The sequence below is a fragment of the Lucilia sericata genome, unplaced genomic scaffold (assembly GCF_015586225.1).
Source record: "Lucilia sericata isolate MDLA Ls3-8-SP2 unplaced genomic scaffold, ASM1558622v1 Contig001485F_arrow, whole genome shotgun sequence".
Taxonomy (NCBI): Eukaryota; Metazoa; Arthropoda; class Insecta; order Diptera; family Calliphoridae; genus Lucilia; species Lucilia sericata.
This window is the reverse complement of record NW_023995413.1, coordinates 34,453-57,956: the sequence shown is the minus strand read 5'-3', so window position 1 is coordinate 57,956 and position 23,504 is coordinate 34,453.

The window sequence follows — 23,504 nt, the reverse complement described above, 5'->3', positions numbered from 1 at the left end:
TGCTGAAATGTTAAGCCAAAAAAAAAAAAGAAAAAAATACAACACACAAAATACCTTTTCTAAGTGGAAATAACCACATCAGGTAGAATACATATTAAATGTTGAATTTTATTTTCAAAAGTAATAAGCTGTGGTGTTTACATAGACTTTTACAAAAATTTTAAAGCCTCAAAGGAAGCAGAAAATTACCTAAAAGAAATGGCGGTTTTATGTTTAGCTATAAGAGTTTATGGACGATATTTTATGATTCGGTAGATCATGTGTGTCTGCAAGCTATAATTTTTAATAAATTAATAAAACTCATTTAAAAATAATGGGTAATCTTATATATGGAAGATTTCATGTTAAGTGACCCAACTTTAGAACCCTATTTCGTCCGAAGTAGTTTTCAACAAGATCAGTCAAGAGTTCTCTGACTTACGGGTGGGTCAAAGTTTGACTTTTTTGTTATCTTCTCATCTACTACATAACTTATTACCAGGGAAACCAAAATATGCAAATGCATGTTTTTTGTGGTGCGTCATATGGACTCATGGATAAGATATTTACACGTTTCAGACCAGTTTAAGAATTTTGGTATCGATTTGTTAGAGCATATTTTTGCATATTTTACCATATTTTTGTACATTTTTAATTTTCTTTACAAACATTTTTTTTTTTTTAAATCAAATTTAATTTTTTATATTTCTTTTTTTAATTTTTTAGCCTATTTTACAATATTGAAAAAAATTATTTTCGTTTATAGAACTTGAAAACTGCAAAAAATACATTAATCTCATGAAAACCAATGTTAGTTTTTTACTCAATAAAGCATTAAATTGTAAATCGAACATAAAACCGATTACTTTCGATTTCATGACACCAATCCATTTTTATCGTTTAAAAAACTAGTATTGATACAGTGTTACACAGTGTTACTTACAGTGTGTAAGTAACACTGTGTCAAAATGACACAGAAAAACCCCGAGACACCTAAACTTAATTTTTGGTCGTAGAATCTAGTGGCTTACTCCGTTTTGAAAATTTAGGTCAAAATCGGGAGACATTGCGTTTTTAAATTTTGAAAAAAGTTTTCACGCATAGACATACGAATATATGAATAATTAATTCAAATGGACTCTAGTTTCATGTATTTATGAATGTTTTTTTTTTTAATTTAAATAATTAAAAAACACCTTAGAAACAGTGTAAACTTTAAAATTCAATATCTCCCGATTTTGACGCAACTTTTCAAAACGGAGTATGTCACTAGATTCTACGACCGAAAATTAAGTTCACGTGTTTCGGCGTTTTTTTGTGTCTTTTTGAAAGTTGAAATTTTAGTTACAGTGTAATTATTGGATTTTATGACAACACAGATTAAAATGTCAGTTTAGAAGCTATGAATACAATTGGAAGAAATGTGTCAAACTTTGTCGTTTGAAATATGTTTTTTGGGGACCAAATGTCTTCATGTTATTTATTGGTTATCTGAACGTAAAACTGAGTTCTATTAAACTAGTTCTTCAAACTATGAGATGAATCAATTATAAAAAAATCTTGTAGGAGGAAATATGACATTAAATATTTATTATTTCATTACAATTTCAATGTTAAAATATACTTTAAAATAATTATTTTTGAGCATATTTTTTAATTTTTAAGAGCATATTTTGAGTTTTTACGGCATATTTAAAGCGCTTAAAACACTTTTTTTAGAGCATGTTTTCGGTTTCCCTGCTTATTACCTATTGTTCTTAGTTTATTTCATAATAAGTTAATTCGTCTAGTTTCTCAACCCGATTGGAAAAAATTAGTTTCATAAGTTTGGTTACTTCACATGAAATTCCAAATAATGCTGTATGGATGGCTTTTAACTGGTGGACAAAGCAGGCCTGGGGTTCTATATTAAAGATAATGTGATAAGGTTTATCTAATCTGAATTATAGATACATAAACAATTATAGAAACATAAACAATCCAATCGAGAGAATATTAAAAGTCTTTGGTCAATCATAATTCCATTTTAGAAACTAGCCAAAGTCTGAGATCAATTGTAATTTTTAAAAAATGGATTTTATGAAAATAACACATTCTAACTGTTTTTACACTTTAATTAATATACATAATTTTCTATATAAGTAATTATGACTCATTTCGAATTTCCCTTTCAAAGACATATATCCTTATTCCTAGTAATTTAATACAAGTGTCAATAAAAAATTTCTTTTTATTACTCGTATCATCATCGTCATTGTTTTGCCTCCCATGGCTCATATTTGTAATTAATTTTGTAAGAAAAATTAAATCCATTTCTGTCTTATTTTCTCTCTCTATAAATACCTCTCTCGTACAGTCGACAACAATACTTTAGTAATTGTAATGTTGCTGCTCTCATTGCCGTCGCTGCTGTTGTTGTTATTGTTAAGCTCTGTTAGTTGTTAATTACTTTCATTAAATACTGCTCAACTGCAGTTGAAATTGAATTTACTTTTAATTAAAAATTCACAAAAAGATGTTTTTCTTGGCAGTAACATCAGTTTCAACAAAACTAATACAAGCAACATAGACACAAACACAAATATACTATGACAACTAAATTCGCATGTATTAGTTTGTTAGTTGGTAAGTAAAGTCTAGTGAAGAGAACTGGCAATTTCTTATTCTTATTTTAATATTTTTTTTTTCTTAGACTTTTAATTTTGTTCTTTTTTTTTACTCAACAACTGCAACAATAGCATTGTGATGGCACGTTAATTTCTTTAAGTTATGGCGCAGCACATACAACTTCACTGTGTTGCAGCAAATAACTGTAAATGTTAATGTGTGTAAGTAAGTGAGTTTATATATGTACGAGTGTGTGTGTGTGTGTGTGCATTTTAGCTAGATAGTGTCTGGTGATATTTCATTCATTTTGACGCTTTAAATGTATGGAGTACAAAATTGCGTGGCAATGGCATTGGCAATTAGACAATAGTTTTACTAGTATTTTATCTTTTTTTATTTGTCTTGTTTTTAAGAAAACTCACCAAAAAGAAAAAAGGACGAGAACCACTGGACAAATAAAAACTTTCTAGGCAAGAAATTGTAAAGATTTTTTAGGTAGCAGTTTAACAGTGAGAGTTTAACTAAAAAAAATTAATACTTTTTGGTAAATAAGCTTTTATATGAAAGCGAAATTTCGTCCTCTGTAAGCAATGAATCTTCAAATAATGCAGCAATTGAGAAAGCAGCAAAAATCGATGATGATGTAAATTTTCCATGGATTTTTTATAAGTATGACTTACTATTTGAAAAATTTAAAATCGGTTGTATATTCTTAAATCAAATCTTACATCATTAAACGATTTTTATATGAAAGACTCTAAATCTGCTGTAGATCCATAAATATCGCAGAAATTGTGAAAATATCAAACATCTGTGATTACAAGTCAAAAATTAATTTTTTTATGAAAACCCAAAAATATACTGTAGATTCTTAAATAACCTTCCAATTAAGCCAATATCGAAAATCAGTATCACTTATATCAAAAATCGATTTTACATGAAAAGATAAAAATCTACAGTATATTCATAAATAACATACCAGTTGCGAAAATATCAAAGATTTTAGCTATACCCAGTGTGCTTTGCTACCCTAAAAGCTATATAAATAAAAAATCCACTTAACGATTTTGAAGATTCTAACTACAATTGTTACATATGAGAGATGCCTCGCAAATTATTACAAGTTTAATGAAAATTTTTAATAATCCAACAGTTTCCAAGATATACGAAATTTTGTATTTAATTCATACATATATGTGGTGCCAAGCCCCCCATTGAAAGTCCACCCGTTATTTTCTAAATGTTCACATAAATGTCAAAGTTCTTCATGTAAAATTTGAAGATTCTATCTTTAATAGTTTTTCAGATATACGAATTTTTCTATTTAATTCATATGGGGGCTCCAAGCCCCCGCAGATGAAAATCCGCTCTTTTTCCTCCAAAATATTCAGATGAATATTAAAGTTCTTCGTGCAAAATTTGAAGAATTTAGTTCTATTAGTTTCCCAGATAAACGAAATTTTCTATTTAATACATATGGGAGATGTCAAGTCCCCCATTGAAAGTCCGCCCGTTATACTCTAAATGTTCACATGAATATCAAAGTTCTTCAAGTAAAATTTGAAGATTCTAGCTCTAATAGTTTCTCAGATATACGAATTTTTCTATTTAATTCGTATGTGAGCTCCAATCCCCCGCAGATTAAAATTCGCTCTTTTTCCTCCAAAATATTCGGATGAATATTAAAGTTTTTCATGCAAAATTTTAAGACTTTAGTTCTATTAGTTTCCCAGATAAAATAATTTTTGCACTTAATTAATATGGGAGGTGCCGCTCTCCTCATGGGTAGCCCGCCAATTTATTACCCAAAATACTTACATGTGTGTTAAAGTTATTCGTGCAAAATTTTAGGATTCCAACTGTAATAGTTTCCAAGATAAACGAATTTTAGTATTTAATTTATATGGGCGGTGTCACGCCCCCTTTTTGTCCTAAATAATCATATTGACACTAAAGTGGCTCCGACAAAATTTGAGGACTCTAACTGCTGAATTATCTCACATATATAGATTTTCTCGCCCACTTGAAATTTTTAAAAAAAGTAGCCTATAACCTCTTCCAGATATACAGGAATACGCTGCACATATTTCAAGAAATCGGTTCAGCCGTTTAGTAGTCTATAAAGTTCAAAAATTTTTCATGTTTATATATATAGATGAATGACTTATGTAAGTCGGTTGTAGATCGCTAATTAATCAAAGTAATCTTCTCTGATCACTCATATTTTCCTTGAAGAATTGATTTTTTACATAAAAACTCTAAAAGCGGATTAAGATACATTAATAACGATCCAATTTTGAAAATAGGGAAAATCTTTGATCACTTAAATTTTCCATCAAAAATTGATTTTTTTGTGAACAATTTAGATCAACTGTAGATCTTTAAATAACTCTTCAGTTGAGAAAATTTGAAAAATAAAGGATCTATCGTATTTTCCACAAACAAAAAAAAATAAAATAAAATTTGGTCACTCACATTTTACATAAAAAAAATCTTTCAAATTGAGAATAGAGAAAATATTTGTGATCGCTCATATGTTCTATAACAAAAAAAAATCGGCTGTACTTTATAAAACACACTCCCATTTAGAATTAATATTTTTTTTTAATAATCTTATAAAACTAAACTCTCCACTCTCCAGCAGCACCTTTGTTTTGCATTAACATCTATGCTCTGGCAGCAGTAAGCGGGTGTTTTGTTTGTTGCGTTTATTGTCTTTACAAGATTCAGTGTATTCTTATTTTTGTTGTCTTCTCTGCTCGTACTTATTTTGTTTTGCCATTCATTTATTCATTTCCATCGTTTGGGTAAATTTGTTGTCGCACTGATTGGTGCCGCATTGGCGGCAAAGTTTTTGCCTTTCTCAAGTACTTCGATGAGTTGGCTTTTTTTCCTCAACGTTTTGCTTTGTTTTACTTTATCTCTCTATTTTTCTATGCCAAGCTGCAGCCACTGCTGCACCACAGTACCCCTACTACTAACTGCTAAAGTACTTATGCGATGTTGCTTACTGCTGCTGCCAGCACTAGCACTATAAGCATAAGTTGTCATTTTAAGGAGTTTTATTCAAGTGTATTTACAATTTAAAAAGCAACTACTTTTTTTTCTTCTCTTTTTTTTTATTTTATTTCTAGTAACTCCAACGAGAAGAAAATCCTCTTCACTGTGAAAAACTTGGAGGTTTTTTTGAATTTTCCAAATATTTATTATGGAGTTTGTAGCGTGGTATTCACTCTCTAATTGTGTTTATGTCATTGTGAGTGTAGTTGGTATATTGAGCTTTCGAAAGGAAATAAACAAACAAATGAACCAACATTTTGCCAACGGAAATCAAAAACAACTACAATCGGGATTTTTGTTTGTTTGTTTGTTTGTCACTCGTTTTATTTGTTTCTTGTGTTGGGTGTTGTTTTGTAGGCGGATTTAAATGTGTTTGTAATTAGTTTTATTTTTGTTGTTGTAAATGTTATTCTTGCTGTTGTTATGTGTTATTTTTCTTCTTATTTAAATCATTCAGTCTGATTTTATAATTATATGCAGAAAACAGTGCGGTTCAAAAATAGAAGCAATTGAAATTTACCAAATGTTTTATTTATGACAAATTTTATTAAAAATTTAGACCCTTATTTATGACCTTAAGACGAAGCCCAAGCTATTCTAAAATATTTAAAAGACATTTTAGAGCAAAAACTTCGAACCAAAGGTTATACTAAACAGAAACCGTTTCCTCCTGTTAGTATAACTTTATCCATATTCATTAATCACTCGATTTTTTCAATCTTTTTAATATTAGTGTTAGATGATGTTGCTCATCACTGTTAATGTTAGTTAATTTAACCCCTTATTTCCATTAACAAACACTTTTTCTGCATTCAACCTCCTTCTTAGTATGTTTGAGTGTTTTTTTCTGACTTTTCGACTGTCTGGAACAAGTACTTCATGTTTCTAAAAAAACAAGTTGTAATAGTGTCATGCAATATTGTATGTATGTATATGTGTACTGAATTGTCTAATTTTTGTTAAGTTACAAACAATTTGCATAATTAGTATTTTGTTCAAGAATGTCACTAATAGAGTGTTTTTATACTTTAACATGTTTTTTCTTTAGTCCTTTGCTACTTAAAAATCTTGGCATGAAATCTTACTTAATATTTATTCAACACTTACTGAGCGTATCGCTTGTGATGATGTTTTTAAAATACGCAGACAACAGCAGCAGCATCAGCAGTAGCCTCTGTCCTAATTGTTTTAAAAGTATATTTATTATTTTGAATAAACAAAACAAGTAATAAAGACAAAAGCTATTAAGATTTTATGTTTGTTTTAGAATAATCCCTTATCAATAGCAATTTTAAAATTAGTTTCAAAATTTTATGTTAATTATTTGTTGGACAAAAGTGGGGGACAGAAATTACTGCTAAACGTTAATACGAAATTCAAAAATTTTTGGAAGTTTTTTGGTAATTGAAGCATTCGAGTTAAAATTTTGAAAATTAACTCTATAAACCCTCCAAGCTACGCTGTAAGAGCTCTAACGAGGCACCTTCGAAACCAAGAGTCAAACGTGGACTGATTTTACTCATTATATTTGTAAAAATGTTAGTCCTCTAGCTTATACCGTTTAGGACCAAACGTATCCTTATCAAACATATGGGCAGATAAACTGAAGGACGGAAGGACGAACGTGGCTAGATCGTCTAAGAATAAAATAAAGACCCAGCATATATATACATATGTTTATGCTTTTGTAGGTCTACGACCAATATTTCGATGTGTTGCAAACGGAATGACAAAGTCGGTATTGCCGAATTAAATGGTGTCATTTTTTAATTGGGAAATAATGATAATTGATTAGAAATTTAAACTATGATGGATTTTAAATTAATGTGCTTCGTTCTTAAATTTGCTACAAAAATGTTTAAGAAAATAAATTGTACAATTCATAAATATTTTCTAATTGAATTTAAGTATCTCTACTGCTGCAACAAGTGTATATATTTTGTATAATTGATTTCTTTACCTACATGTTCAAACTACTTAAATACATTTGCCTCAAAAATTCAGCACAACTTTTAGTAAAATTCATAAGCATATTTATAAAACAGTAACTGTAACTTTAACAATATGGTCCTAATGAATTATTACGAAATAAATTGCATAAAATAGATACTTCAGGTAAATGAAAAAATAAGCAATTTTATTTTTTAGATGACACACAACCTTAATGTAAATTTTCTTTAAATCTACCTTTTCAGTACAGCAATGATGTTCGATAAATATTAAGAACTCAAGTTACGATAAAAGATCTATAACGTTGCATTAAGTGTAGAATAAGTTTATGTAGAGGTGTTCTGGTAAAAGAAGTTTATTTCTTTTTTTTTTAGGAGGTGTGTTGCAGTCGCATGTTCAATGAACAACGTTATATGCATGTTGCTTTCTCTCTAAACATGTGCCTTTCAATTTGTAATACAATCGCTTTGTGTGTAAAAAAAGGATGACAGGAAAAAATTGTGTATGTTTGAGAATGTGTTCTCAAATAAAATGAAACTTGTTTGTCGATAATTACAGGGCACTTGACTACACTCCTGCCAAAGGACGGAAGAGTAAGTTGTGAGCATTTTCGTGTATGTGTGTGTGTATCAGGCAATAACTCCTTATTTTTTTGTATGACTGTGTATGCGTAGGCATGACTGTCTATATTTGGTTATATCCTTCAATGTACGTCGTTCATACAAAATTGTTTATATTATGCATGTGTTTGGTCTGATAACGTATCAACCTTTAATTTGCCTGTGTTTTCCAGTAAAATTCTTCGTTACTATTTTACCGCACCTGTCCTCCCCTATTCAAAACTCATCCATTCATCCTGTGCAATTCCTTTGTTATAAACTTTTCTGAGTAAAGGCAATGAATCAAGTGTCCTTTTTGCACACATTGCACTTTAATTACATTGACAACACCTATGAAAAGGAACTGAAAAAAATTGTGAAATAAAAAGAAAAACAAAAAGAAAATAAATCGAAATAAACAAAACTTTGGGGAAACAAATACTTAAGCAGTTGTTATATAGTTTAAGTCGACTTCGGAGTCGTAGATTAGTTATACTCCAGTTGTAGTTTCAGATCTAGTTCAGTTCTAGTTCAGTTCTAGTTCAGTTGTAGTTCAGATCTAGTTCAGTTCTAGTTCAGTTCTAGTTCAGTTCTAGTTCAGTTCTAGTTCAGTTCTAGTTTCAGTTCTAGTTCAGTTCTAGTTCAGTTCTAGTTCAGTTCTGGTTCAGTTCTAGTTCAGTTCTAGTTCAGTTCTAGTTCAGTTTCTAGTTCAGTTCTAGTTCAGTTCTAGTTCAGTTCTAGTTCAGTTCTAGTTCAGTCTAGTTCAGTTCTAGTTCAGTTCTAGTTCAGTTCTAGTTCAGTTCTAGTTCAGTTCTAGTTCAGTTCTAGTTCAGTTCTAGTTCAGTTCTAGTTCAGTTCTAGTTCAGTTCTAGTTCAGTTCTAGTTCAGTTCTAGTTCAGTTCTAGTTCAGTTCTAGTTCAGTTCTAGTTCAGTTCTAGTTCAGTTCTAGTTCAGTTCTAGTTCAGTTCTAGTTCAGTTCTAGTTCAGTTCTAGTTCAGTTCTAGTTCAGTTCTAGTTCAGTTCTAGTTCAGTTCTAGTTCAGTTCTAGTTCAGTTCTAGTTCAGTTCTAGTTCAGTTCTAGTTCAGTTCTAGTTCAGTTCTAGTTCAGTTCTAGTTCAGTTCTAGTTCAGTTCTAGTTCAGTTCTAGTTCAGTTCTAGTTCAGTTCTAGTTCAGTTCTAGTTCAGTTCTAGTTCAGTTCTAGTTCAGTTCTAGTTCAGTTCTAGTTCAGTTCTAGTTCAGTTCTAGTTCAGTTCTAGTTCAGTTCTAGTTCAGTTCTAGTTCAGTTCTAGTTCAGTTCTAGTTCAGTTCTAGTTATAGTTCTAGTTCAGTTTCTAGTTCAGTTCTAGTTCAGTTCTAGTTCAGTTCTAGTTCAGTTCTAGTTCAGTTCTAGTTCAGTTCTAGTTCAGTTTTCTAGTTCAGTTCTAGTTCAATTCTAGTTCAGTTCTAGTTCAGTTCTAGTTTCAGTTCTAGTTCAGTTCTAGTTCAGTTCTAGTTCAGTTCTAGTTCAGTTCTAGTTCAGTTCTACTTCAGTTCTAGTTCAGTTCTAGTTTCAGTTCAGTTCTAGTTCAGTTTACATGTATTCCTGTATTTCTTTTCATAAAATCAAATGTCATTTCCTTCCGACAATATATTTTACCCTAATGTAGCGTAAAATCTGCATGAATTACTATAAACATACGCACATCATTGAGTTACCAATAATAAATATTTCACTCTTAGGTATTTTGCGTTTGTGTTAGTATTAGTAACACATAAATATAATGAACTTTAGAATTCAGCGATCAATCAGCAATGCGCTTCTTGCTAACCGTCTGTCTAATCGGGTATTCATTTAGACCTGGTGCAGATAATAGAATAATTGTTTCCACTTTTGGGTGATTTTTGGAAAGTCAATTTATTTCTGAGAAAATTAATGTAGCATTATATGAGGTCGAATATACCCGTTTTTTTTTCTTCTTTTTCAATATCGATGGTGATGATGTACCAAATATATGTTTTCCTTTTATATGGATCTGTTATGGGTATCGGTTTTTTGCATTTTTTTTCATACTTTTCAGTTTCTTTATCAATAATGTTTTCTTTGCCATCCATGTCTATGGCCACTGTAATTAAGCATACATAGTACAAGAACATCAACAACTATAAAATGCTTTTAATACGTTTTTCTTGCCAATTTTATCAGAAATACTCATATATTCTTAGTTTCTTCGGTTACATACATATTCATATATTTTCTTTAAGCATAAATAAGGTAATTTTTGACTTTTTTACTTGCTTATTACAATATTTGCCATGTGATTTTCATATATTCGTTTTTTACCTGTTTCGTTAGCTCCAATGTACATATTTGTCGGTAAAGTTTATGTTTTAATTTCTTTGATGGAAATGGATTAAAATATATTATTGCAATTTCTTTATGTAAAACAGAAATATATTTTTTAATAAAGTATTTATAAGAATATGCCTTAAGAATAACTATAACAAAGATTACCATAAATGTGAACAATATTTTAGTGGTCACTGATAACCTAGTGAACCTAGATTTTGGAAGAAATTTTAATATGAATTTTACTCAAATTCTGTTAAAACTAAAGACGAAAAATGGAATTATGAAAAAGTGATTACAAATTTTCATAATTTAATGCACGGTTAGATCACGAGGCATCTATGTTAATAAAAAAGTTTAGAGTTTTGGATCCAAGATTTATATCGTTAGTAATAAATTTGTTGCATAAATTTCTTGCTCCAACATCTCTTTAAACTAAAAATTTCCTAAAAATACAGATTTGATTTAAAACATCTTACGTACCCCAACACCTTAAAGTAAACTTATAAATTATTGATTAACCTATCAATCTCTTTGCAACCTTTTAACACAAGCTTAAGCTTTTCATAATGAAATCACAAAACAATTTACACACTTTTACACTTATTCAAATATTTATTAATTTTCGTTTACCTTTAACACAAAAATAAAATAAAACCGTTTCTTTACCTTCATATATCATTTTGTTACAATTGCGTTTTCTTTTGAGTTTTTTCAAGCAGCAATATCTTTCTATGTTAATAAAATGTTTTGAAGCATTAAGATTAAAAAAAACGAAATACCAAATCGACAAGAAGGTGTAACAAATTTTGAGGTGTTTGGTAGTGTAAGAGATAATAATGTTTTACTTTTTGAAAAATTGTATTAATTTTGTGAATAAAATAAATATTTAATAATCTGCAATGATTTTGCACTTCAGACTGAAAAAAATTACATATACATATACATATATATTAATGTTTGTATGTATGTTTGTAGGTATGAGTGAGTGTTAGTACTGACAGTTTAATATATAGAATATCTGTTTGCTTGTACTATGCAGGCATAAAGTTAAAATACAGAGGTGGGATATATTTTGTTGCAGTGTGGAAATGTTTGTTTTAAAATATTGTAATTTATTCAGTAAAACTTAGATTTACATATTATTTTTTTTTAACCATTATAATTTTTAAACACATTTATCTTTATAAAAAAGGTATAAGGTATCAAATAAAACCCATCAAGTTTTGCCTTACACATATGCCCTGTTTTACATGATTTCATTTTAATACGAATTTTTATTTATCATATTAAACGATTGATTGAAATAACCTCGATTTATTTTATTACATAGAGATATTAAGTTGTGTCGAAACTTTGGAAATTAAAGAATAATCTTCTTAACTCTGTACTATCATTTCGCAAATAAATTGTAAAATTGTATTTTTCATTAATAAAGTATGATGACAACATATCAGCTTTACAAATTTTAATAGGTGTATGTACTAAGTCAACGGTTCCCAAATGGGGGTCCGCGGACCCCTAGTGGTCCGTAGTAAAATCCTAGGGGGTCCGCGAAGACGAACGAAAAAAACATGAATAAACAATATTCTTTTATATGTATGTACAAATATCTCCAATTTTTGTGCAATAATCCCAAATTTTTTGGTGACTTTTTGAATTTTATTTTTTCGGTTGTTTATCAGGAAGAAGCTAGGCCCCACAAATTTATTGTATAACTTTTATAAAGTAAAGTATTGCGTGATTTGTAATTTTTATTTCCTGTATATGTACTGAAATAATGGTTTTTATTTCAGACAAATAATACCCTGCCTTACAATTAAATTAGGGATACTGGTATTCCGGAGTATGAATGAAGTTCAATTCAAAGACAAGCTTATTACAGATTTAAGTTTATCAAATTGTAAGCAAAATTGTTCTTGTTTGAAAGGACTAAAATTATATATTTTCAAAACAGAGGTGACTCTTTATGCATCTCTTTATAAATATTCCAATCCGACGTGATACACAGATTTTAACTTGATTTTGTCGACCAATACATATTATTAAATTAACATCAGAAAATCCATACCGTTTCGCGTAAATATGTAGCCAAAAACCATGAAGTAAAATAATTCGTTGGTATTTTAAAATTCAAATTTAAGTTCCAAATTCACAGTACTTTAACAAAGAGTTCAAATCATATATTATGCGGATAACGCATTCCGCAACAACATAGAAGAAGTCCAACTTTCTCATATTATTTTCCCGAAAACTTAGCTCACTTACTCAGTTCAATCTTTGCAATCGCAACAAATTTTTGAAACGTGACTCCTTAAGCACATGTGACAATATTTGATAAAGAAACCTTTTCGCTACCTTGAAGAAAAATTAACATGAAAGATCTCACGATCATAAAATGAAACATCATGTTAACATATCAACAAAGAAGTCATTCTATCTTCAAAACATGCAATTGAAAACCTATCTGAAATATTATATATTCTCAATGTACGGGAATATTTTATAGATATGACATCTCTACATTTATTAGACCTAGGGATTAATGGACTCGGTCAATTTTCGGATGGACAATTATTTAGAACAATAGAATATCAAAATATGTATGGGGGTCCGCGAAATTAAATAAGTTCTTCAAGGGGTCCGCAAAGTAAAAATCGGTGGGAACCGCTGTACTAAGTAATATGTATGCATTTCATATTAATCATACATCACCGTTTGTTTCTTTTATGATTACTCCCTACGATATGCTTTGAAATACAAAATATTTTTGAGAATTTAATATGGATGCGTATGATTGTTATTAAAATCACTCACATTAAGTATACGTAACATAATGAAAATTTCTTATATAACACCCTGTAACAATTTTGCAAAAAAGCTTTCACACATAGAAAAGTTGATATGCATGTGAAACTAGAGTTTATTTAGAGTAATTCTGCATACTCCGATTTTTATAATCAGCTCTTATGTCCTTATAAAAAGACTTCAAAATTGAAAGGACTTACAATTTCAAATTAATATTTCAAATATTTATATGTGGTGTATGATGATAATATTGGTATCAAATGAAAACTGGGAATCTGTACATTCTATCCATATTATTTATTTGACTTGTTTTAATAAAAAATCTAAAAAGAAATTAAATTTTCGAAACAAATATTTTTAACAACTTTTTGCGACAAATTTTCTTTAAGCTTCTATTTTTTTTTTAATTTTGATGAATTAAAAAAATATTTATTTGATATTAATACCAAATTTTTTATATAAATTTGGAAATCCATCTTTTGAAATCGTATATCCTTTAAACTATAAGATCCTTTTACAGGGGCGTAAGAGCTGATTATGAATAATTGAGTGCACAGTTTCCTGCATACATTTTTTACGTGTGAAAATTACTGTTGCACGGAAAAAATAAGGAAAATGTTTAAAGCTTTCTGCAAATTGAAATTAAAAAGTGCGGGAAGGCCTACTACGCTTTACAGAAAGGGGATTCATGATACACGTGGGCAAACTTGCACAAATGGGTAACTTAAGTAGTTACAAGAGAAAACTTAGTTTAATCTGGCCAGTTTAAATAGGCTTTCAAATATATCAGTATTGTGCAAATAAAATCCCTTACACTTTGTAACAAATTCAATAAAGGATCTTAAATGTACAGATTGCACAGTTTGCGGGGCTTTTCAACGTTAAAAAGAAAACTCTTTCTAAGGGTATAAAATTTTTACCTATTCTTTATATTTCTAATATCACACCACATTTTGTCATTGGTATTTAATGAAAATATCATGCCAAGGGCCTCATATAGTTCCTTCAGGTCTACTGTTTACATTTATAAGCACATAGATAAACAACAACCAACCACTGCACTATATACATACCTACATCACGCTCTCCCCATACAAACAAACAAACATAAAGTTATATACAATATGATGATTGCGCCTGTTGTTATACTATGCTTTGTATACATTCATATAAAATTACATGCATACATATACATATAAATATATGTATGTGCATACATACATATATACATAAATGTGTCGACAAAATAATGAAGTAAAAAAAAGTCATCAATCTTTTGAGCTGTCAATTTAATTCTATTAAAAGCAATATGTATAGCAAAAATACAACAGCAATACAAAAAAAAAATAATAGAATGGGAAAAGAAAAAACAAATTTGCACACATATGAATTTTTTAAAAACACAAAATTGAAAATATTCATTCACTGCCTTTATTATACAATCAACTTAGAATTTTCCTCTTCCTCATTCCTCTTTATGAATAATATATAAAACGCACACATACAAACATTGAAAGAAGTAAACAAAAGAGATTAAAAATGTTTGCACATACATACATATACGTACATATATGTTTTATATAGATGATTGAGTGGATCTTTGTAATTCTAAACGTGTAAAAATGTTAGAAAATAACATTTTTTTAATATAGCTTTGTGTACTTGCATATATCTACATACATATGTGTGTATGTAGTTATATCCAGGCTAAAGAAGTTAACCTGCTTTCTTACTTTGTATTTTGATTATCTTAGATTCTATATAAACTAAATGATATTTTGTTGCTTGAAAAAATAAACTGTTGGATTTTTTTTTTGCCTTTTGTATAACTAGTTCACAATTACTTCATTTATTTTATAAGATTTTTGTGAGAACTATTTCTTTTATGTCACATAGAAATTTATTTAACAATTTAGAAACGCGGGCGTGAAAGGATTTCATAAATAAATAATGAGTATAATTACTTGCAGTATTTTTATTTCAGGAATATTGGCTCTTGAATATCCTACCAAAAATATATTTCCTATTTGTGTAACATTTGACTATTGGTGTTAGTTTAAAGCTATTATTTTACTAAGAATTTCAAAGAACTTTTCTAATTTCTCTCGTATGTGAGTAGTTATACAAACTAATATATATATATATAAATGATTCTAAAAAGAGAATGTATGCGTAATACTCTATTTTGTATGCATTAAAATGAATTAATGTTGACACAAAGTTTCGTTTTTTTTTTCTTTCTCTCTTTATCATACAATCAACAAAAACAACAACAGCAATATATGCATAGCAATGCAATTGTCCTTCAACAAACACTCACATACAAATTTATACTTATTTATGCACACACTCTTTTTTAATGAGATGTTAAGTAAGATGCAAAGTCAATCTTGTTTACAGTTTTTAACTTTTTTCTGCTTCCACCTTTTTCTCACTACATAAAAAAATAATAGCAAAAAACTGTTAAAAATAAGTAAATCGCCAACAGCATTTGCATAATATTACTGCTACCACTACTTTCATATAAACACACATACAATTTAAGGAGATTCACTCATAATGCTATGTATACGTATATACATACATATGTAAGTATTATAAAAACTGCATGACAAAATAAAAAGAAACAACAAAAACTCTGTGTTCACCCAGCAGTTCGGTCGGACAGTCCCGAACTATCCATTCAACCTGCCACTTAGGGTTACCCCTAGCCACCGACAGCCCAGGTGACTCGCTATTTTAACACGTGCTTCTGCTACGAGTAAGTCAATCGTCACCCCATAGATTACAAAGAGACAGGCAAAAGGCTTAAGTTTGTTTTTTAAATATCCACACACTAAAGTGACGATTATCTTCACCCTCGTTTACAAAGAGTACATCCGTGACAAAAGACGAATTAAAGCCAACCAGGTGGTTATTCATTGCCTTTTCGGATGCATTAACTCTGTCGAACTGCTGGGCACTTACTTATGTTCTTATATTGTTGTAGTAGTGTGTGTACATTTGTTTGTATGTTGTCTATATATTCACACATATAAACTTATTTCCATGCTTGAAGATAACATTAAAGGTTGGCTTATACAACTCATACTTTGGCTACAGCTGATGAATTAAACATTTTCATTATGTAAAACTGCACTTAGCCTTTAGTATGCTTTGCATGTGTTTTTGTTTAAAATAAACACATATTCTCACACACACACACAATCTCTTACGAAAATACATTTATGTATGCACTTGCTGGGTGAAAACTTTGTTTTATTATATTTTGCTTTATTTCCATAGCAAGCAGAGTTGCACAATAATTTCTGATTAATAAAATTAATTAGGAAATCTATTGATGTATAAGATTTTTCAGATATAAGTATAGTATGTAATTGCGATTTCTTTTTGATTCTTGTGATTCCCTTATTGTCCCACTTCTGTTTATAGCCTACACCACTTTAGTGGGGAGTTTGTAACGAACAATAATATTGGTCCTATACCCATCTAAAGGTATATCAATCGGCTTAGAATCATTTTCTGAGTCGATTTAGCTATGTCTATCCGTCCATGTAAACTCTGTAATCAAACTACAGGTCGTATTTTTGAAGATAATTCAATGAAATTTGGTACATGATCTTCTATTGACTCAGTGACGAAGCCTATTGAAAATAGTTATGTAACGAACAATAATATTGGTCCTATACCCACCTAAAAGTATATCAATCGGCTTAGAATCATTTTCTGAGTCGATTTAGCTATGTCGTCCGTCCATGTAAACTCTGTAATCAAACTACAGGTTGCATTTTTGAAGATAATTCAATGAAATTTTGTACATGATTTTCTATTGTCTCAGTGACGAAGCCTTTTGAAAATAGTTATGATCGGTTCATTATTTCACCTAGCCCCCATACAACTGAACCCCCGAAAAGGGCTTGTAAACCTTTTTATCAAAGTACAGATCGCAATTTTGAAGATAATTTAATAAAATTTTGCACATGATATTCTATTGTACTAGAGACGAATCCGATTGAAAATGGGTAACATCGGTTCAATATTTGACCTAGCCCCATACAACTGAACCCCCCGAATAGAACTTTAAAGTTCATAATTATGTTCAATATATCGTATCTAGACAAAAAGTTGCAAAGCCAAGTTCTGTACTAGCATTCATGACCCTGATGAATTTTTTGATGTTAGGGCCTCATTCGACCCTAGCCCCCACAGAAAGCCCACTTGAAAATATAACTTAAATGTACACAATTTTATTCAACAAAAAAAAAAGTTTATGAATAAGAACCTTAGGCTATGAATCTACCTTGTCAAATTTAATGTTTGTTGAAAAAAAATCTTAAAATATATACCCCTTATTCATAAACAACATTTTATTTTATGAAAGGTTTATAAAACAAAATTTCCATACGAAATTTGATTTATAAATCGTTTATAAAATAAAATTGTGTTTGTGAATAAGGGGGGTAAATTTTGAACCTGGATTTCGTATGCATGTAAAGAATGTACATTTAATGCACCGTATTTCTTCGAAATCGGAGAGGGTCATGTTCTCAATTCTTGCTTTGAAATTTTATTAAATAAACCTAAATAAATTTATGAGCCACACAATATTAATGTTATTCATATTCTAAATTGCATTAAATTTTAATAATCAACTAAATTTAAATTCCATGACACCATATGAAATGATTTCATATATTTCTTTTATTTTCAGTTTGCACCTCATACATCACACCTCTGTCAAAAAAAATATAAAAACTGCATATGATAAAGGTAAGAAATTTGTTCTAAAAGATTAAATTTTTTTATATTTTTTTTTATTATCTACAAAAATACTTAATACAAAGGAAGAAACACTTTATATTTTCCACACAAATAGGTATTCGTACAACAATAGGTATAGCACGACAATATTCTAAACAAAAAATTTACATATATAAATCTATGATGTGATTACTTTTCCCAAAATCTGTCCAATCAAAATAAATTATGTAAAATTGTTTAGGCCAATATCTTAAAATTAATAATATTTTAGCGAAACTCTATAAAATTATTTTCAAGTGAATAAACACGCACTAATATAAACATTACAATGAAAGTTTATATTTAATAGTAAAAATCTGGAAAATGAAAAGTGTCAAGATTGGGTTAAGATCACAGCAATTTCGGTAGTTTCTGCATATTATAATATTTATAATGAATTTATACCGTAATAATTGGGAATACTAGGAAGATTTGAAATTCTTGAATTTTACGACATTTAACGTCGTTTTAAATTAAAGTTTTTACATTAAGCTTTAATATTTAAGCTTTTAAATTTACTACCAACGAAAGAGCAAAACTAAATCTTTCTCTTACCGCTTAATATCTAGTTGCTTGTAACGATATTGCCCTTTAGCAACTATAAAAATCTAATATCCTTTTAATTCATTTATTTTGAAATGAACGAAATGTAATAATTTCTACAGTTGGGTTATAATTTTGTTTTCTTAACGTTCGTAATGTTTTCTTTACGATGTCTCTGTAAATCTTATAAAATCTCTAAGATTCTTATTTTATTTTTTTAATGACCATCAAAAAACATAAACAATTTTCAGTTTTAATATGAAATATACTTGGGCCCTGTCCCTCCTCACCTCCTTCCACTCACTTTTCCATCACAACGAAAAAAGCAATAAAAATTCATAACAATATCATTATGAATATGTTGTCAACGTACTGTGTTTATAAACGATGACGGCAATAGCAGCAGCAATATCACTAACACAATAACAATATGTTTATTATGTACATAATAATTCTTAATATAAATTTTTATTTAATGTTGTTGTGTATGTGTGCGTGTGTATCTGTGTGTTTGCACTATATCCTTTCAGCTGTATTAGTATTTAACAGTTATGAAATGCTTGGTTAGTTGGTTGAATGAATATTATGCTCACACTTTCTCATCGCATATCCAAAGGATATACATAAAAATGTCAAAGGACACTATGTCGTCAGATTATATTTCGCTTTTCTGTTATGGTGCTAAAATAATCATAAAATTGTGTTAGATGTTACATAAATTAAATGGCCAAAAAAAGAAAACGTACACAAATGCAGACACTTGCTCACAAACATAAAAAATAATTATAAATATGAAAATAAAGTATAATTATCGTAAGAAAATATTGTACAATTAATTTGGCTACTTTTAATATGGTTTGTTTTGCTAAATTTTCTCCGGATGAGATTATATGAAACTTAGTTTTTACTAAATTAACTTAACTGGGGTTTTCAGTACTAATTCAGATTTAGTTCAGTTCTAGTTCAGTTCTAGTTCAGTTCTAGTTCAGTTCTAGTTCAGTTCCAGTTCAGTTCTAGTTCAGTTCTAGTTCAGTTCTTCAGTTCTAGTTTCTAGTTCAGTTCTAGTTCAGTTCTAGTTCAGTTCTAGTTCAGTTCTAGTTCAGTTCTAGTTCAGTTCTAGTTCAGTTCTAGTTCAGTTCTAGTTCAGTTCTAGTTCAGTTCTAGTTCAGTTCTAGTTCAGTTCTAGTTCAGTTCAGTTCTAGTTCAGTTCTAGTTCAGTTCTAGTTCAGTTCTAGTTCAGTTCTAGTTCAGTTCTAGTTCAGTTCTAGTTCAGTTCTAGTTCAGTTCTAGTTCAGTTCTAGTTCAGTTCTAGTTCAGTTCTAGTTCAGTTCTAGTTCAGTTCTAGTTCAGTTCTAGTTCAGTTCTAGTTCAGTTCTAGTTCAGTTCTAGTTCAGTTCTAGTTCAGTTCTAGTTCAGTTCTAGTTCAGTTCTAGTTCAGTTCTAGTTCAGTTCTAGTTCAGTTCTAGTTCAGTTCTAGTTCAGTTCTAGTTCAGTTCTAGTTCAGTTCTAGTTCAGTTCTAGTTCAGTTCTAGTTCAGTTCTAGTTCAGTTCTAGTTCAGTTCTAGTGTTCTAGTTCAGTTCTAGTTCAGTTCTAGTTCAGTTCTAGTTCAGTTCTAGTTCAGTTCTAGTTCAGTTTAGTTCAGTTCTAGTTCAGTTCTAGTTCAGTTCTAGTTCAGTTCTAGTTCAGTTCTAGTTCAGTTCTAGTTCAGTTCAGTTCAGTTCAGTTCATTCGTTCTAGTTCAGTTCTAGTTCAGTTCTAGTTCAGTTCTAGTTCAGTTCTAGTTCAGTTCTAGTTCAGTTCTAGTTCAGTTCTAGTTCAGTTCTAGTTCAGTTCTAGTTCAGTTCTAGTTCAGTTCTAGTTAGTTCTAGTCAGTTCTAGTTCAGTTCTAGTTCAGTTCTAGTTCAGTTCTAGTTCAGTTCTAGTTCAGTTCTAGTCAGTTCTAGTTCAGTTCTAGTTCAGTTCTAGTTCAGTTCTAGTTCAGTTCTAGTTCAGTTCTAGTTCAGTTCTAGTTCAGTTCTAGTTCAGTTCTAGTTCAGTTCTAGTTCAGTTCTAGTTCAGTTCTAGTTCAGTTCTAGTTCTAGTTCAGTTCTAGTTCAGTTCTAGTTCAGTTCTAGTTCAGTTCTAGTTCAGTTCTAGTTCAGTTCTAGTTCAGTTCTAGTTCAGTTCTAGTTCAGTTCTAGTTCAGTTCTAGTTCAGTTTCTAGTTCAGTTCTAGTTCAGTTCTAGTTCAGTTCTAGTTCAGTTCTAGTTCAGTTCTAGTTCAGTTCTAGTTCAGTTCTAGTTCAGTTCTAGTTCAGTTCTAGTTCAGTTCTAGTTTAGTTCTAGTTCAGTTCTAGTTCAGTTCTAGTTCAGTTCTAGTTCAGTTCTAGTTCAGTTCTAGTTCAGTTCTAGTTCAGTTCTAGTTCAGTTCTAGTTCAGTTCTAGTTCAGTTTAGTTCAGTTCTAGTTCAGTTCTAGTTCAGTTCTAGTTCAGTTCTAGTTCAGTTCTAGTTCAGTTCTAGTTCAGTTCTAGTTCAGTTCTAGTTCAGTTCTAGTTCAGTTCTAGTTCAGTTCTAGTTCAGTTCTAGTTCAGTTCTAGTTCAGTTCTAGTTCAGTTCTAGTTCAGTTCTAGTTCAGTTCTAGTTCAGTTCTAGTTCAGTTCTAGTTCAGTTCTAGTTCAGTTCTAGTTCAGTTCTAGTTCAGTTCTAGTTCAGTTCTAGTTCAGTTCTAGTTCAGTTCTAGTTCAGTTCTAGTTCAGTTCTAGTTCAGTTCTAGTTAAGTTCTAGTTCAGTTCTAGTTCAGTTCTAGTTCAGTTCTAGTTCAGTTCTAGTTCAGTTCTAGTTCAGTTCTAGTTCAGTTCTAGTTCAGTTCTAGTTCAGTTCTAGTTCAGTTCTAGCTCAGTTCTAGCTCCAGTTCTAGTTCAGTTCTAGTTTCAGTTCTAGTTCAGTCTAGTTCAGTTCTAGTTCAGTTCTAGTTCAGTTCTAGTTCAGTTCTAGTTTCAGTTCTAGTTCAGTTCTAGTTCAGTTCTAGTTCAGTTCTAGTTCAGTTCTAGTTCAGTTCTAGTTCAGTTCTAGTTCAGTTCTAGTTCAGTTCTAGTTCAGTTCTAGTTCAGTTCTAGTTCAGTTCTAGTTCAGTTCTAGTTCAGTTCTAGTTCAGTTCTAGTTCAGTTCTAGTTCAGTTCTAGTTCAGTTCTAGTTCAGTTCTAGTTCAGTTCTAGTTCAGTTCTAGTTCAGTTCTAGTTCAGTTCTAGTTCAGTTCTAGTTCAGTTCTAGTTCAGTTCTAGTTCAGTTCTAGTTCAGTTCTAGTTCAGTTCTAGTTCAGTTCTAGTTCAGTTCTAGTTCAGTTCTAGTTCAGTTCTAGTTCAGTTCTAGTTCAGTTCTAGTTCAGTTCTAGTTCAGTTCTAGTTCAGTTCTAGTTCAGTTCTAGTTCAGTTCTAGTTCAGTGCTAGTTCAGCTACTCATTCCGAGATTATAAAATAGGCCATGTAAAATTTTGTATGATATTAATATATAACACAAATTGGTTGTTAGTTAGAATTTATTACTGCCTTGTATATAAAACCCTTCTATTTGTTGTTTCCTAAACCCCACTAAATTTATATAACCTCTTTGAAAAATAATGACTTTTCAAAAATTCGTATCTAAATGTTCTTTTAAAATCTCCAATATTCTTCATCAAAGGGAAATAGAAGTGAAAGTAAAATAAATTATAATAATAATCACTCACAGGCACTTCATTTAAATCCATCATTATGTTGTAGAAAAAGAAAAAAAAAACAATAAAACAACGTCAATACAACCGTGCACACATGATTGTACTACTCATATATTTATTGACATGTATTTCCACTCCAATAATTTTGACAACATAAATATGATTTTGTTGTATTAAGTTGACGAGGACAACAAAGGCAACAACAACAATAAGTAAAGCAGCAACAGCAGTGTTAACAACAACATAAACAAAATTTGAATACGTAGATTTTTTTGGTAATAAAGCTTATTGACAACCGTACTTATTTATTTTATAAATTTTACACCGTTTCCTTGTTAGGGTTAGAAAATTAGATTTATTATTAACGGAATATTTGGTAGAAAATAAATGCTCTCAGCATGATTACATCATTATTACGATTTTTTAAAAACTAGCTTATTATAAAACATTGTTTAATTGTGATAGAAAATAAAAGTATATTTTCATTATTGTCTAATTTTTTGCAAACGGTGTGATTTGTGGGGCATTTTTTTATGAATGTAACACAATATTATAAAAACATTTAAACACTCTTTCATACACACAGGCAAATAAACAAAAAATCCAATAAAACGCAACACATACATATTTAGGCTCATGTGTTTTATATGTGTTGGTATGTTTGTATTTATGAAGGTTTTTAACAAAGCAATTTGTGGGTTAAACGAGTTGAAAATCTGTTAGAAATACATCAACACAAACACAAATAAACAACCCATAAAAATATACTTTATTTTTTCCATTTATTGTATTTATTATTTTTCGGAGTATTAGCAATATTTCTGCTTGATGAAGTTGGAAAATTGTCATAAAATATTTAAAAGTTTTTATTTCCCTTAAAAATAATCAGAACATTAAAATATAAGTTATACAAAGCTTATCAAAATACTCACAACATTTCACTTTGAACATATTTGAAATTTGTTTTTTTTTTTTTTTTTTTTTTTTTTTGATGATTGATAGTTCTTGTTTTTAAATCAGAAATGAAAAATGTTTTATATAAATTGTAGAGATTTTTGAAATCGTTGTTTACCAACTTAAAATTTTCCTATATGTTGCAAAATTTTGTTAGCATTTATGTTACTTCCTTACATAAAAAG